Source organism: Mus pahari, chromosome 1, assembly GCF_900095145.1.
Source record: "Mus pahari chromosome 1, PAHARI_EIJ_v1.1, whole genome shotgun sequence".
NCBI classification, from domain to species: domain Eukaryota; kingdom Metazoa; phylum Chordata; class Mammalia; order Rodentia; family Muridae; genus Mus; species Mus pahari.
In genome coordinates, this window is record NC_034590.1 from 13,988,599 (window position 1) to 14,005,877 (window position 17,279).

The 17,279-nt window shown below is 42.5% G+C and overlaps 2 pseudogenes; one reads left to right on the forward strand and one right to left on the reverse strand.

Annotated features, from left to right (window-relative positions):
* Positions 1 to 804: 804 nt before the first annotated feature.
* Positions 805 to 3,177, reverse strand: LOC110333646 (annotated as a pseudogene).
* Positions 3,178 to 9,663: 6,486 nt separating this feature from the next.
* LOC110333677 lies at positions 9,664 to 13,266 on the forward strand (annotated as a pseudogene).
* Positions 13,267 to 17,279: the final 4,013 nt, after the last annotated feature.

A 17,279-nucleotide genomic window follows, 5' to 3' on the forward strand; every position in this document is an offset into this window, starting at 1 on the left:
ATTTTGTCTCTGTACCTATATCCTTTCATGAGTATTTTGTTCCTTATTCTAAGGAGGAATGAAGTATCCACCCAGTGGTCATCCTTCTTGGTTTTCTTGTGTTTTGCATAATGTATATTGGGTATTCTGTTTCTGTGCTAATATCCGCTTATCAGTGCTTCCTCAATTTCTTAATGGGCTTGGAAGTTCTTGTCATACAGAACTTTCACTTGCTTAGAGTTACACCAAGATATTTTATATTATTTGAGTCTATTGTCAAGGGTGTTGTTTCCCTAATTTCTTCCTTAGTCCATTTGTCATTGCCATAAAGGAAGGCTTCTGATTTGTTTGAGTTAATTTTCTTTTTTTTTTAAAGCATCTGAAACAATGTTTATTCTCCCAGCAGTGTGGAACAGTTCTTTCCCTGTTTACAATAAGCAAATTTAAGTGATTGGGCAGATGAAATCAAATCTCCATGCTTATACAGAACACTCCATTTGTTAAGCTTATGCAAAAGGTATGAAAAATGCAGGTGATGAATTCACTTACATATAGAAATGAAGTCAGTATACTACCAATATACATGTGAAAAGTTATAAAATGCTTCTTTGTCTAAGGTTTCAATCGAGTAAAACATTGGATAAATGATACAGCTAATAACCTAAAAGATCCAGAAATTGAACGTATTTAGACAGAAACGGTGCTGTTAACATTTGTCTCCATTTGGAAAAAGCAGATGCTAATGGAATGCAATGCTGATTACTTAAAGTTCACTCTCATTCAATTAGAGTAAGAAGACCATAACATACTTACTGTGGTGCCAGACTAAGACATAAAAAAATTTTGCATAAAAAATTTTTGGTTGAATGTTATGACTGTGTAGCACATGGGACATTTGTCAACTGCTTCAGCACTCTGTTTACAAGTGACCAGATGTCCACAAGGAACAAAAATGACAGCAATATTTCTATCCATACAGATTTTGCAAAGCTTCTCCTCTTGTAGGCACCTTACCTGCTCTTCAGTACTAATGTCTTTTTGCAATGAAGTTTGACTTGACTCATCCTGAGTATTATCTTTCTGACCACTCACAAGATCTGCAAACAGAACCTCAAGTGATATATAGCTGCTCCCAGATGTTTGGATTTTTTTCTTCCATTGTTTTCTTAATGTTCTTGACACTAAATCCCATTTGTATAGCTTCTTGCACCATAGGATTCTGGAAGATGGTATCATCGATTTTTTTAGTTAGTGATGGTGTTTTTTCAGCAGGTCTTCCCCAAGAATCCTCAAGTGAATGGGCTAAATGACTGTTATTTATATATTCTTGCCCCTTCTCATCCAACAGATATTTACACCCTGGATGCCACTAGCATGCTGTTCCCAAGGGTCTTCACTTGACTTTCAATCCGTGAGCCCTCCTCCACGGTGAAAGCACTTCACTTTATTGCCTTCACCTAAAACATAAAATCCAGCTCTTGCAAGTTGCTCCTTGTTAACTAAGTATATCCATGTTCCAAAAGTAATGACCCATGCTTCATATTCTGCCATGGCTGGATTTCTTGGAGAATTTGTTGAATTTGGGAAATTCCTATCAGAACTCATACCAGATTCACTTTGAACATTAAAGTTCTGGCCCAAAACAAAGAAACAATTGGGAAAGTGTCTCCTGTGTTCTGGCCAGGCATGATCACAGGGTTCCCAATTTTTCAGTTTTCCACCACAACAAAAGCATTGCACTTGATCATCAATCTCTGTGTAGTAGAGGCCAGCACTAGCTAACTCTCTGGGGGTTAAATGAGCATAGTCTGGCCAGTTCTGAAATGACTTCAATCTGGCTTCACCTCACATCGCAGGTTTCCTAGGGTATATGGTGTCTGAAATATCTACAACCTGTCCAGTTCTCAAGAGATAATCTGCATGGGTCTCAGAGGGCCTGTCAAGAGCAAAATGATTTCTGTTTCCAACAGTTTTCAGAATTTGTACTGACCATTTTGGATACCAGGAGTTTGGATACCAAGATGAAGCCTACTTGATCATAGTGAATGATGGTTTTGGTGTCTTCTTGGACTTGGTTTGTGAAAATTTTATTGAGTATTTTTGCATGGATATGCATAAGCAAGTTTTTGGTCTGAAGTTCTGTTTCTGTGTTGGTATCAGAGGACCTGTGGCTTCATAGTGGCTTCATAGAAAGAATTAGGTAGTGTTCCTTCTGTTTGTTTGTTTGTTTCTTTTTTTTCTTTTCTATTCTTTTTTTTTTTTTTTTGGAAAGTTTGAGCAGTATTGGTATTAGCACATTGTTGAAGAACTGTTAAAATTCTGTACTAAAACCAGAAATGGCTCTGGGACATTTTTGGTTGGGAGATCTTTCTTGACTGCTTCTATTTCCTTGCAGGTTAGGGGGCTGTTTAGATACTTTTACCTGATCTTGATTTAACTGGGGTATGTGGTATCTATATAGAAAATCATTCATTTTATCTAGATTTTTCAGTTGTTTTTTTTTTTTTAGTATAAGCTTTGATAGATCTGATTTTTTTTTAATTTCCTCAGTTTCTGTTATGTTTCCCTTTTCATTTCTAATTTCGCTAATTTGGATGCTGTCTCTGTGTCCTTAATTTAGCTGAGGGTTTATCTCTTGTTTATTTTCTCAAAGAACTTCTTGGTTTTGTTCATTCTTTTTATTGTTGTTTTTGTTTCGATTTGGTTGATTTCAGCCCTCAGTTTAGCTATTTCCTGCCATCTACACCTCTTGTGTGTGCTTGCTTCTTTTTTCTAGAGCTTTTAGGTGTGCTGTTAACTTCCCAGTATAGGATTTATCCTATTTCTTTGTCAAGTCACTTAATACTCTGAATTATCTTAACACTCCTTTCATTGCATCCCATAAGTTTGAGTTTGCTATATCTTCATTTTCTTTGATGTCTAGAAAGTCTTTGATTTCTTTATTTCTTCCCTGACCAAGTTATCATTGAGTAGAGAGTTGTTAAATTTCCATGAGTATGTGGGCTTCAGTGGGGCAGTGGACCATGAGAGGTAGCCTGGTCCTTGGTGGGGCAAAAAGCTCTGAAACCCTGGAGTCCCCAAAGGGAAGGTAGAAGCTTCACCTGTTCCCCAGTACCTGGTCCCTGTCACACAGCCTAAGTTCCCCATAGATGTGTCACTATCAGTCACATAAGGGCAATGCTCCAAGCCCTTCCACATGTAGGTGAGACATCCCTAACATCTAAGTCCAAGACAATAGGAAAAGAGATGTGACTTGTGGTCATATAGGCTCAAGACAGACCTTTCCATGCTAATGAGATTCCTAGAGGCCCAGAGGGTGTTGCCAATAAGATTCCCTTCCCAGACATTCCTTCATGCAAAAGGTATTTAATCTCAGGCCCACCCTGAGAAGTGGTGTGTGGTTTTACACATCTACTTTCTACTATGAAAGTAAATGCCCCAGAACTATGGACCATCTCTTTTCATCGGGATCCTCTGTGGGGAGCCATGGAGAAGGCCTTTGCCTACAGAGCCACTTTCTAATCTCCCATAAAAGGCCTCTCTGTACTCTCAGCCACAACTGCCACTAAGCCTGCTGCCACCATCAAGCCAAAGACTCTCACTGTGAGGCTGGATACAGCTTCTTTTCCCCACTGGCCTAGGGCTAGACCCAGCCTGAGAGCCCCTACTCTATTCTCAACCCTTCTGTGACTACCAGCAGCACCTGGATGTCTAAGAGCCTGAGAACTCTATGGTCCCGGCCTTGTCCCAGGCCCAGTGCCCCAAAGCTTTGCCTTTCCCATGTCTCCAATTGTGCTTTCCCACCCCCATGTGGTGTCTCAGAGCTTCCCTATAACTCAACACCCCCCTGGGTGGCTGTGTGGGGTAAGCACAGTACAACTCCCCTTGTCCTGCCTCCCCAAGCAGCTGTGCCCTGTGGCAGAGTGGATGCAGGACCCACAACCCTACATGCTTTCTGTTTCTGTTGTTACTGAAGTTCAGCTTTAGTCTGTGGTAATCTGATAAAATGCATGGGATTTTTTCAATCATCTTGTATCTGGTGAAGGTTGTTTTGTGTCTAATTATATGGTCAGTTTTGGAGAAGTTTCCATGAGGTTCTGACAAGAAGGTATATTGTTTTGTTTGGGGGTGAAATGTTCTGTAGATATCTGGTAAAACCATTTGGTTCATAACTTCTCTTAGTTTCATTGTGTCCCTGTTTAGTTTCTGCTTCAATGACCTGTCCATTGGTGAGAATGGGGTATTGAAGTTTCCCACTATTATGTGAGGCTCAACATTTGTTTATAGCTTTAGTAAAGTTTCTTTTATGAATGTGGGTGCCCTTTACAGAGTATAGATGTTTAGAATTGAGACTTCATTTTGGTGAATTTTTTCTTCTATGAGTATGAAGTGTTCTTCCTCATCACTTTTGAGTACCTTTGGTTGAAAGTCTATTTTATTGGATATTGGAATGGCTACTCCAGCTTGTTTCTTGGGTCCATTTGCTAGGAAGTATTTTTTCCAGCCCTTTACTCTAAGGTAGTGTCTGCCTTTGTCAGTGAGGTGTGTTTCTTGTATACAGAAAAATGCTGAATCCTTTTCACATATACAGTCTGTTAGCTTGTGTCTTTTTATTGAGGAATTGAGTGCACTGATGTGGAGAGATATTAAAAAAACAATGATTGTTAGTTCCTGTTATTTTTGTTGGTGAAAGAGGTATTATATGAGTGTGGTTCTCTTCTTTTGGGTTTGTTGTGATATGATTAGTTTCTTGTGTTTTCTTGCATGTAGTTACTTTCCTTGTGTTGGAGTTTTCCTACTTGTATCCTCTGTAGGGCTAGATTAGTAGTAAGATATTGTTTAAAGTTGTTTTTCTCATGGAATATCTTGGTTTCTCCATCTATGGTGATTGAGAATTTTATTGAGTATAGTAGCCTGGGAATGGCATCTGTGGTCTCTTAGCGTCTGCATGGCATCTGTCTAAGATCTTCAGGCTCTTAGCATCTCTGGTAAGAAATCTGGTGTGATTCTGGTAGGTCTGCCTTTATATGTTACTTGGCCTTTCCACCTTACTGCCTTTAATAATCGTTCTTGTTCTGTAAACTTAGTGTTTTTGTTATTATATGGCAGGAGGATTTTCTTTTATGTTCTAGTCTATTTGATGTTCTGTGGGCTTCTTGGTACATTTATGGCCATCTCTTTCTTTAGGTTATGAAAGTTTTTTCCTATGATTTTGTTGAAGATGTTTTCTGACCCATCAAACTGTGAATGTTCACTATTTTCTATTCCTATTATTCTTAGGTTTGGTCTTTTCATTGTGTCCCAAATGTCCTGTATATTTTGGGTTAGGAACTTTTCACAATTTGTAATTTTATTGAATGATATGTTGATATCTTCTATGGTATGATACCTTCTATGCTTGAGATTCTCTCTTCCACCTCTTGTATTCAGTTGGTGATGGTTGCATCTGTAGTTCCTGATTTCTTTCCTATGTTTTCATCTTCAGGGTTGCCTCCATTTGTGGTTTATTTATTGTTTCTCTTTCTGTTTTTAGGTCTTGAACCATTTTGTTCAATTCCTTCACCTGTTTGATTGTATTTTCCTGTATTTCTTTAAGAGATTTATTTGTTTCCTCTTTAAGGAATTCTACCTGTTTGCCTGTTTTCCTGTATTTCTTTAAGTGAGTTATTTATATCTTACTTAAAGGCCTCTATCATCTTCACGAGATGGGATTTTAGGTCAGTGTCTTACTCTTTGGTTGTATTAGAGTAGCCAGGGCTTGCTGTGGTGGGAGAACTGGGTTGTGATGGTGCCAAGTTACATTGGCGTCTGGTGCTTCTGTTCTTGTGCTTGCCTTTTGACATCTGGTTAAATCTGGTGTTTGTTGTGAGTTGTCTTGCTGCTATGTGTTTTATGGTGTTAATTCTGCTTCCTGAAGATGGCTTGACTCACTATGATCAGTCAATCATGTACTCAGGGGATCTCATATGCATCTTCTCCCCATTTTTACTAGTCAATAAAGGCTAGAGCCTATGATTGGGCTGTGGAGGGGAATGGTGGGACTAGAGGAGAGAAGTGGGTGAGAGAAGAGGGCGAGAGGGGAAAGAAAGAAAATGGAAGACAAGGAGGAAGCCTTGATGGACCTGAACTATATGGCCAAGAGAAACCGCAAGTAGTAAGGGGATCTTATAGCTGGGGAATAAGTTAGTATAGTGTTAGTGTAGTGTTCCTGCCTGCACGCAGACCGGCGCCTTGTCTGCGTGGGCAGAAAACACCTTGGGGTGGGTTCGTACTTCAGAGCTAATCTCCCTAAAATAAGATGACCTGCAAGAAAGGTTATTAATATTTATTGGTTACACGCGGGAGAACCCAACCCTCCCCCACATGTCCTAATTGTCTCTGCATGGCTCAATGGTCCATGACCCAATGGTGGAATGGCGCGGTCCGATTCTCGGCGGCGCTGTATCCAGAAGGTGGGTCCAATCGAGTAGGCGTGACGACATTGGTGGTTGGTCCGGGCGACGAGTGGGCGTTGACAGTGGGCGGTCTGAGGACGCTGTGTTCCAGCTGCTGATCTGCTGCACTCCTGATTTGCTGTACTCCGGCGTGCCTGTAAAAGGCACAACACAATGTTCAGAGGCAGGACCCAACATGTTGGGCCTGCCCAATGTAGGCATACAACTTACAATTATAATAATAATTGGATTGTGTGTGTTTTTATATGGGCTTTTTGGGGTTGGAAACTATAATTGGTGCCTACTGTGGTACTTAGAACTGAACTAACCAGGAATAAAAGTCCATCGATCCCAATATAAACAACTAGAGCTGTGTTTGAAAGCTGTAGCAGGGTGAAATTAAACACTGAGTGTGTCTAAATGGTCTACAGAGAGATAACTGAGAAGATCCCTCCCTAAACCCCAATCATGGTAACTAGAGGCAACATCCTAACCTGAGCTAACACAGGCAGCACCAGGGCGGCCACACAGTTAGGGATCCCTGAGCCCACAGAAGAACTAAGGACTCTAGAGCATGACAACCTCTGAGTCAGCCTCCACAGCTGAGGATCAACAACTGAAAAAACAGCTAAGTTTCCAAAGCGACCTCACAGGCACAGTGTTCTGATCTGGGCATCTCCTCCTAAGCCAACCTTCCCATGCTCATTTTCTTTTATTCCCACACGTCTAAACAAGACACAGGGACAGACAGTCCTGCTCATCCAGCTACTCCCACTGCAGGCTGCCGGCTGCAACCCAAACAAAACAGAAGGCTCAAAAGCACAGAAGCTAGACCCTCCCTTGGAATAAAAGAATTGGAGAGGACTGCAGTGTGCTGAATCAAACATCAGAGGGAGACAAAGGTACAAGAAGCTACCTGCATGATGAGAAACACAATAGATACCTTTGGGGTTTATGGAATGCTATTTTGAATAGTTTGAAAGGAAATTGACACCATGGCAATTATCATTATTAAACTGTTAAGTACCTTGGTTTACTATGTCTTCTCAAAAGACAGGACCCTAGATAAAAACAAAAATTTATGAGCCTTAGAAAAGGGATTGGAAGATTTTATAGAACAAAAACTACAAGAAAATGAAAGCTGGAGACAGGAGCTGGAAAAAGTGCTAAGAACAAAGAGTGTAGAATTTCATAGATCAGACTGAACAACAAAGAGATAGCAATAAAATTTGGAAGCAGATCCTGGAGGACAATTCACTAAAGTTAGTAAATCAAAATGAGATAGAATTCCAACATAAAGAAAAGTTAATCCGGGAAATGGTGGTGCATGCCTTTAATCCTAGCACTTGGGAGGCAGAGGTAAGCAGATTTCTGAGTTTGAGGCCAGCCTGATCTACAGAGTGAGTTCCAGGACAGCCAGGGCTATACAGAGAAACCCTGTCAAAAAAAAAGTTAAAAATATGGGAGCAGGGCCTAGAACAAAAGATACAGGAATTTATAGAGCAGAATGAACAACACTTAAGACTTGACAACATGGCCTAGAGGAAACACTAGCAGCCCTAATGGTACCATAATTTATAGGTCAAGATAAACAACAAAGAAGAAATGAAGTTAGGAAACAGGAGCTGGAAAAGGCACTACGACAAAGGATGATGCCACACTTCACAGATCAGACTGAACAACAGAGAGAAACTAATGAGGGTTGGAAGCTAGGCTTGGAGAAGAATCTTTTTAAATTAATCAATCACAATAAAATAGGTACCAGAATATCACAATTAGAATATAAAGAAAAAAATAAAATGTGGAAGCAGAACCTTGAGCAGAGAATACAGGAACTTATGGGACAAGATGAACAACCAAAGGAGAGATATGAAACATGAGCACTGACCTTAAGACAGGAACTTAAAATATTAATTAAGTAAAATAATCAGGTAGAAATAGGAGATAAAATTAAGAGAAAGCCAACCCCAGCTGTTAAAAAAAAAGTCCAGTTAGTATACAACAAAGACCAGCAAGCATATCATGATCATTCACAGAATTATTAAAATCCAAATGGCAAGCTGTGGCTGTGTTAGAACTGAGAAAATGTAAGGAAAGTGTCACCAGTTTTGGAATGTACTCTCCATTTGTAAAACAAATCCTGACTTCTTGGGCAATTAAAAATAGAATAATCACCCAAGACAGGAAAATATGAAAAAAGCAATGTTAGAACCTAGGTCACATTTACAGCGGTTCTCATAGTGGAGAGACGAGGTAAGGAAGATAGCATGACAAAATAGAGGCATGGGTAGAGAGATTTCCACAGACCAGCTACTTGGTGAAGGTCGCTTTGCTAAGGTAGAGGTGCAGACTGTATATGGTGAAGAAACCTTGACATTATGTTGCCTTAAATGACTGGGAGAAGGTTACAGAATCAGGAAAAAGACTTGAATCATTTTCTCAGGTCAGGCAAGGTCCAAAGGAAATATTTTCTGACTTTTTGCAAAGGATGACTTCCACCATAGAAAGGAGGAATAAAGAAAAAGCTGTCTCCTGAGAGGCTCTGCCAGTGCCTGACAAATACGGAAGTGGATGCTCACAACCATCCATTGGACTGAGCACAGGTTCCCCAAAGAAGGAGCTAGAGAAAGGACCCAAGGAGCTGAAGGGGTTTGCAGCCCCATAGGAGGAACAACAATATGAACTAACCAGTACCCCCAGAGTTCCCTGGGTCTAAATCACCAACCAAAGAAAACACATGGTGGGACTCATGGTTCTAGTTGCATATGTAGCAGAGGATGGCCTAGTTGGTCATCAATGGGAGAAGAGGCCCTTGGTCCTGGGATGGTTCTATGCCCCAGTATAGGGAAATGACAGGGCCAGGAAGCAGGAGTGGGTAGGTTGGTGAGCAGGGGGAGGGGATAGGAGGTTTTCAGAGGGGAAACTAGAAAAGGGGATAACATTTGAAATGTAAATAAAGAAAATATCAAATAAAAAAGAAAGAAAAAGAAAAAAGAAATTGATCCATAAATTGGCCTGAAAATAGACTCATACAGAAAATAAAAGGCAATTTAATTGAAATTAAATACATATGAAAGGATATTAATCCACGTTATATAAAAAGAAAGGGAATATAATTATATATCCACAGATACTAATCTCCATAGAAGGGAGGAATAAATGAAAATTAAATTGTTTTAAGAATAGAATGGGGCCCATGAAGCTATGCAGTCACAGGAGCCAGGGGTGGAAGATGTCAGGAAGCTTGGCTGAAGAGGAAATAAAAACTGAGCAGGAGGCAGTCGAGGGAATGGATATCTCTACTCACTCCAAAGATCCTGTCTCCACAGAGAAAACAGCCCCCAAAGGGAAGTTCCCCAGCCCTCCACAGTCCTCCAGGGGCCACTCAGTCCAAGACTCACCTGCAAGCCCCATTAAAAAGAAAAAGACACCCTGCTTACTGAAAAGTCGCAATGAGGGGCAGTCAGAGCTAAGACACGGTCCGTTTTACTGTACGAAGCAGCCACTCCCCACAGACCCTGTTGATATTGTACCGCAGGCCAGACAGACGACTTCTATTGCTGGGTTTGTCACCAGGAAGGACAAGTCCTTTGCTGTGAGCTATATCTCCAGGTTTATCACACTAAGTGTCTGAGACTGTCATAAGAACCAGAGGGGGACTGGTTTTTGTCCTGGATTTGAGAAGATTGCAGTCGCAGAATGCATCAAGACGCAGAGCAAAGCCAAGACCATGCTGACCATTGAACCGCTGTCCTACCTACTCAAGTTTGCCATTCAGAAAATGAAGCAGCCAGGGAAGGATGCATTCCAGAAGTCCATTCCATTGAAGCAGCATCCAGACTATGCAGAATATATTTTCCACCCCATGGATCTTTGTATATTGGAAACGAATACAAAAAGGAAGATGTTCAGCTGTACAGAAGCCTTCCTGGCTGATACCAAGTGGAGCCTGCACAACTGCATTATTTATAATGGGGGAAACCACAAGTTGATGCAAATAGCAAAAGTTGTCATCAAAATCTGTGAGCACGAGATAAATGAAATTGAAGTATGTCCAGAATGTTATCTTGGAGCTTGCCGAAAAATGGGACAACTGGTTCTGTGAGCCCTGTAGGAGGTCTTGGCAAAACTGAAAGCATTTTCATTCTGGCCAGCGAAAGCTCCGAGAGGCAAAGATGGACAGGTTGATGCCCGTTTCCTTGGACAACATGACAGAGCCTGGGTTCCAGTCAATAATTGCTATCCCATCTCCAAAGAAATCCCCTTTTCTGAGAAAAAGACTAAAAGTATCTTCAACAGAGCCATGCAGGAGATGGAAGTTTACTTGGAGAATATACAGAAGAAGTTTGGGGTTTTAATTACTCCCTGTTCAGGACGCCCTACACGCCCAATAACCAGTACCAAATGCTGCTTGATCCCAGCAAGCCAGTACCGACACTGCTAAGACAGACAAGCAGGAGAAGATGAAGCTCAATTTTGACATGACAGCGTCCCCCAAGATCATTCTGAGCAGGACCCTTCTGAGTGAGGGTGAGGGGATTGGGGGGGACCGCCGGTCGGTCGCAAGATCTCCCTGTCCGACATGCCTTGCTCCCCCACCAGCACGAACTCTTCTGTGCATACGGGCTCCGATGTGGAGCAGGGCCCCTGAGAAGAAGGCCCCATCCAGCCACTTCAGTGCAAGCAAGGAGTCCATGGACTTCCTTGATAAAAGCACAGCTTCTCTAGCCTCCACCAGGACTGAGCAAGCAGGGAGCTTGTCTGGCAGCCCCGAAGCCTTTCTCTCCACAAGCGCTGAACCTGGATCGAAGCAGAGCTGAGATGGACCTAAAGGAGCTGAGTGAGTCAGTCCAGCAGCAGTCAGTCCCTGTCCCTCTCATCTCTCCCAAGCGGCAGGTTCGAAGCCGGTTCCAGCTCAGCCTGGACAAGACCATAGAGCTGCCAACCACATCTAGGCATAAAAGAGATCTCAGAGGATGTTTACACAGCCGTGGAGCACAGTGATTCCAAGGATTCCGAAAAGTCAGAGAGCAATGATAGCAAGCACACCAGCAATGAGGAGCAGAAGCCCGAGAATGAGCCGGAGGACCCTGAGGACAAAGAGGGGAGTCAGGTGGACAAAGAGGCCCCTGCCATCAAAAGGAAGCCCAAGCCCACAAACCAGGTGGAGGTCAAAAAGGAGGTAAAGAGTAACTTGCCTGTCAGCGAGGATGTAAACGCCCCACCCTCCAAGGATGAGGCCAGGCCCGAGCCTTAGAAGGACTTTGTAGAGAAAGCAAAGCCATTACCTCATCCCACAAAGGACAAACTAACGGGAAAGGATGAAACAGTTTCTTCCAATGTGCACTTGGGCTTGGATTCGGACTCAGAGAACGAACTTGTCATTGACTTAGGAGAAGATCCTTCTGGGCGGGAGGATAGAAAAACAAAAACAAAACAAAACAAAAAAAACAAAACAAAACAGAAAACAAAACAAACAAACCAAAAACACAAAAACCAAAACCAAAACCAAAACCAAACCAATAACAAGAAAGAGCCCAAGGTGCCGTTGCCTAAGCAAGATGCCACCTTCCACTTCGGCAGGCAACCAGCCTCCCCCAGAGATGCTGGTACTCACCCACTGAGTCACACAAGCACCTGCAGCTGGGGTCACTGTGGCAGCCTCCAGTAGCACGATGTCTAGGGTCACAGTCACAGCACTGGCTACAGCCATCACAGGAAGCCCAGTGAAGAAGCAGAGACTGATCTTACTGAAGGAGACTGTCCCAGCCGTGCAGCAGGTCGTGTGGAATGCACCAACTGTTCAGCAGAAGGAGACCAGCCTATTCACATCCACCATCATGCTGGTGACCAGCACACAGCCGGTAGTCCTGGTCAGCAGTTTGGGCTTTGCAAGCACTCTAGCCTCCGGGATCAATGCCGACCTGCCCATTGCCACTGCCTCAGCCGACGTGGCTGTACATTGCCAAGTACACTAGCAAAATGATGGATACCATAAAGGGGACGATGACGGAAATCTACAATGACCTCTCCAAGAACACCACTAGGAGCACAATAGCTGAGATTCGAAGGCTGAGGATTGGGTGAGAAGCTGCAGTGGCGCCACCAGCAGGAACTAGCCGAGATGAAGCACAACTTGGAGTTGACCATGGCTGAGATGTGGCAGAGCCTGGAACAGACGCGGGATCTGCTCATCACTAAGGTGAAGAAGCAGCTGGAGCTGGAGAACCAAGAAGCAGTGGTGTGCCAACTGCAAGAAGGAGGCTGTTTCCCCCAGCTACTGCGACTACCCCTGTCAGCAGGCCCACCAGCCCGAGCACATGAAGTCCTGTACCCAGTCGGCTACAATTGGTTACTGCCCCTCAGCAGAAATAAGTCATCACAGGGCATCCTCCAACACACAGTCAGCACCTTCAGAACCGGTACCCAAAGAGAAAGAGGAGTCAGCAGGGAAGAACAAGGACAGTAAGTCGACCTTTCTGGCCCCGGAGTGACGCCCTCCTCCATGCTCTTAGGCTCTAAGCAAGGCTTTGTTAGCAAGAGGTGTGACAGGCAGCCTGCCTAGACCCCAACCACTACAGACCACCAGCCGCACCCCAACTACCCAGCCCAGAAGTCCCATTCCCCGGAGCAGCAAGGCGGGTTAGTGGAGCATCAGCAAGGAGGAGCGAGGGTCATCTCCTCTGAACACAGTACAAAGACCAGCACAAAGAACATCATGCCCAAAGAGTCCCGGGAGTCTCCGCCACCTTTAGAATTCCCAACATTCAGGCTCTGCCCGTGGACTTGGCTGCAGGACAGCAACTTGACTCATCCTAGCTCCTGCCTTGGTTGGGACGGCTCTACCCTGTGAGCCAAACACTTTAGGTATAAGTAGGTACACTTTGTGATGTCACTGACCTAGCTAGCATACTTTTCCTTTTCATATGTATACAGACCTTAACTTATTAAAAAAAAAAGAAAAGAAAAGCAAGATATATGTGTGTGTGTGTATATATATAATGCAAGCCTGGGGATGGAACATGTATATATGATTTATCAGCTAGAGTTCTACGTTATTATGTAAGCATGAAAGACAGGCAGTGTGAGAGAAAGCCAGGGCCCGACATGCTGTCCGTTAATGCTATGTCTGCTGTAGTTCCATGTTGTATGTTGTGTAAAACGAGCATTAATCGAAGCCAAAGGTGATGTGTGTATATCAGAAAAAATATTAACTGTATATCATTCTAGTACATTCTGTTGTACATTTTAGTCTCTGTTTACTTTCTCTTCATTGTTGATAAGAGAATGCAAGCTGCACCTTGTCCAGCTACTTTACCCCTGCTAGAGAAGAAAGGACACTAGAAGAAAACAGGAGAGAGAGAGAGAGAGAGAGAGAGAGAGAGAGAGAGAGAGAGAGAGAGAGAATTTGTGAATTGTGGTTGTCAAAAAACAAAACAAAACAAAACAACAACAACAACAACAGCAATCCAGCCTGACTGGCCTTATTGGGAAGGGTGACTGATTTTAGCATATGGGGAGTATTTTTTCACATTTTCTTTGTATAAAATTTGTATTAAACTTAAATAACTTTTAAAAAAAGAGAATAGGGCCAGGCATGGTGGCTCATGCCTTTAATCCCAGCACTTGGGAGGCAGAGGCAGGCAGATTTCTGAGTTCGAGGCCAGCTTGCTCTACAGAGTGAGTTCCAGGGCTATACAGAGAAACCCTGTCTCGAAAAACAAAACAAACAAACAAACAAAAAACAAAAAACAAAAAAAGGATACAAGGGAGAAATAATGCTAATTGTTTAAGTGTTTTTGAATATACATGGAAGAATAAAAAAATCCAGGCCTTTGGTTTCTAATGTAGGAAACAAAGGCAAGAAGATAAAGAGAAACAAATAGTAACAACTGCTTAAAATTATTTTAAGTGTTTTTGAATTGTTTTAATTATCAAAATGAAGGTGGTTATAAGTTTGGTGGTATTAATAATATTACTATTCCTTTGGGAGAAAGGTCAGAGTAGAGCATGCCCTAAGAAAAATGAGACTGCTAAATTACACCAATCCATGTCGGGTTACCAGACCAAGGCCATGCTGTTTTGGGAGAGAGGCTTTGTATTTGTGTTAGCAGGAAAGGAGAAAAATGCTTCGGACTCCTTCCACACTAGTATGGATAACATATGATAGAAGGACACCCCCTGAAGATGGTGGCAACAGACAGGAAAGACAACTTCAAAAAGACCGAACAGGACAGGTAACATAAATTACTGATCCCTCCACATGGGAACAGCCCTGAAACATAAAATGTCCCTGGCTCAGACATAAAAATGTCCCTAGCCAAGGAAAGCAGAGTGGCCGAAGACAGGACACAGAAGGAAGTCATGGAGGAATATTTGCATTTCTTTTTTTTTTCAATTTTTTATTAGATATTATCTTCATTACATTTCAAATGCTATCCCGAAAGTCCCCTATACCCTACCCCCAGCCTGCTCCCCTACCTACCTACTCCCACTTCTTGGCCCTGGTGTTCCCCTGTACTGGGGCATATAAAGTTTGCAAGACCAAGGGGCCTCTCTTCCCAATGATGGCCGACTAGGCCATCTTCTGCTACATATGCAGCTAGAGACTCGAGCTCAGGGGGTACTGATTAGTTCATATTGCTGTTCCACCTACAGGGTTGCAGACCCCAAGTGGATATTAGCCCAGAAACTTAGACTACCCAAGATACAATTTGCAATATTTGCATTTCTAAATGACCTTAAGTTAGCTTTAGTTCCACAGGGAAGAAAGACTATCAGAACATCCACCATTATTAGTTAACCTTAGTTAACCTGAGGAAAGGGGCAATTGGGTTCTGGGTTTTCTAAGTTTTTGGTGTTTCTGGAACATTCTAGCTAAGTCAGTTATTCAAATAATAATAATAATAATATATGCCACAGGCATAAATGTTTTTAAATAAAAGAACCATTCCTGTACTTCTGCTGGATTGAAAAGAAAGGGAGGGTTTGTGGCTCCCTCACCCCATGTCCATCTCCCAGGAGAACATGGCAGCTTCAGTGATGTAGTCTAGCTTTAGAATCAGGAATGGAATTTCCCTCTGTAACTAAGGAAACTTGCAGAAAACAGGTGTGTGGCAGGTCCCTCACTGCATGGAGGCCTAGAGAGGCCTGTGTTTGTCAAACCACCAGGTGGGCGAGAGACATCTTCTTTTGTCATTCTGCTTAACTGGAAAGGCAGAGGCCATTGCATGAAGTAATGAAGGCACAGCCTTGATTTTGTTAGAGACTCCTAGAATTTGGGGAGCCAGATCCCTAGGATACCTGATGAGGAAAGCTACTATTAGGGAGTAGATCCAGCCAAGAGAGAGAACTGACTTGTTGTCAACAAAGCTGAAAGGAGGTGGAGATCTGAAGAGAATTTTGACATCAGACATGGAGATGAAGTTTGAAGTTTGTCCAGCTCATATTTAGTTTTGCTTTGGTTCATTTTTTTTCTAACTGTGTTCTGTTTCCTATGTTTTGGGAAGATAATGTATATCCTGTGCAATTATATGTTGACAGTATGTGATCTGCTTTTTAATTTTGATTTTATATGAGGGATTCAGAAGAGACCTTGAATTTTGGACTTATAAACATTTCTGAGTCTGTGTTAGACTGTGGGGTCAATTGAAGTTGGACTAAATGCATTTTGCATTATGTTACAGCTACAAGCCTATAGGAGTCAGGGAATAGAATGGGGTGGTTTGAATGGGTATGTGTGACCCATTCACATAGACTCACGTGTGAATGCTTTGCCCACAGGGAGTGGCACTATTAGAAGATATGGTCTTGTTTGAATAATAATGCCATTGTTGGAGGAAGAGTGTTACTGTGGGCTGGGTTTGGGGAATATATGTATACAATATTCTAGCAAGAATGGAAACCAATCTTCCCCTTGCTGCCTGCAGATCAAGATATAGAACAAGTTCTTTAGTACCATATATGCCTGGATGCTACCATGCATGCCACAATGTTGATAGTATATTAAACCTCTGAAACTTCAAACTAGACACAAATAAATGTTTTCCTTTATAAGAATGCTGTCTTTTCATAGCAATGAAAATCCTAGGACAGAATGTATCCAGGCCATGCCTTAATCAATGTCATCACGACATTCCTCCTGACATTTCCTAGGCCCACATGACCCCCATGTTAATTCACAAACCCACTAGTACCTGGGTGCAGGACAAACATGGATCCTTAGCTTGAATGTAAGCATTGTCCATGGTTCCATGGACTAGGAAAGAAAAGCTGAGATCTGAATCAAATAGCCTGGCTCCAGGGTCATGCTTTTTCCAGAAGCGAAGGTTTTGGGAGGTAAAAGAGGCTCCTAGATAAAGTATGTATTTGTTCCTTATTTACCTAGCTTTCTACCAATGAACTCTGTCTTCAGTGTAGAGTGCCTGCTGTTCTAGCTGACTGAAAGTACATAGGCACTATAACTTCTGAGCAGAACTATTCATCCACACCACTCTATGAGTAAAAGGCACACTATGTTGCATACATACAGGTACATCACAGAAAACAGTAGCTAGTGCTACTTGCCATGTGAAACATTTTTCTGTTGGCAAAAACTCAAGTTTCCACTGACAAGTCAAAGATGTTGTCAGGGGAGACAATTTGATACTCATTTTCCACAGAGTCTCTGCAGTTTGGCTTGTCTGGGATGTGCTACATTTGGGATGTGCTAACTTTCCTATGGGTCCAATGCTCACAACATCCTCCCTGGCACTAGTCCTGATGAAGGTCCACTTGGTACTACATGGAACATGGCTAATTAAGTATATACTCTCTCTCTCTCTCTCTCTCTCTCTCTCTCTCTCTCTCTCTCTCTCTCTCTCTCTC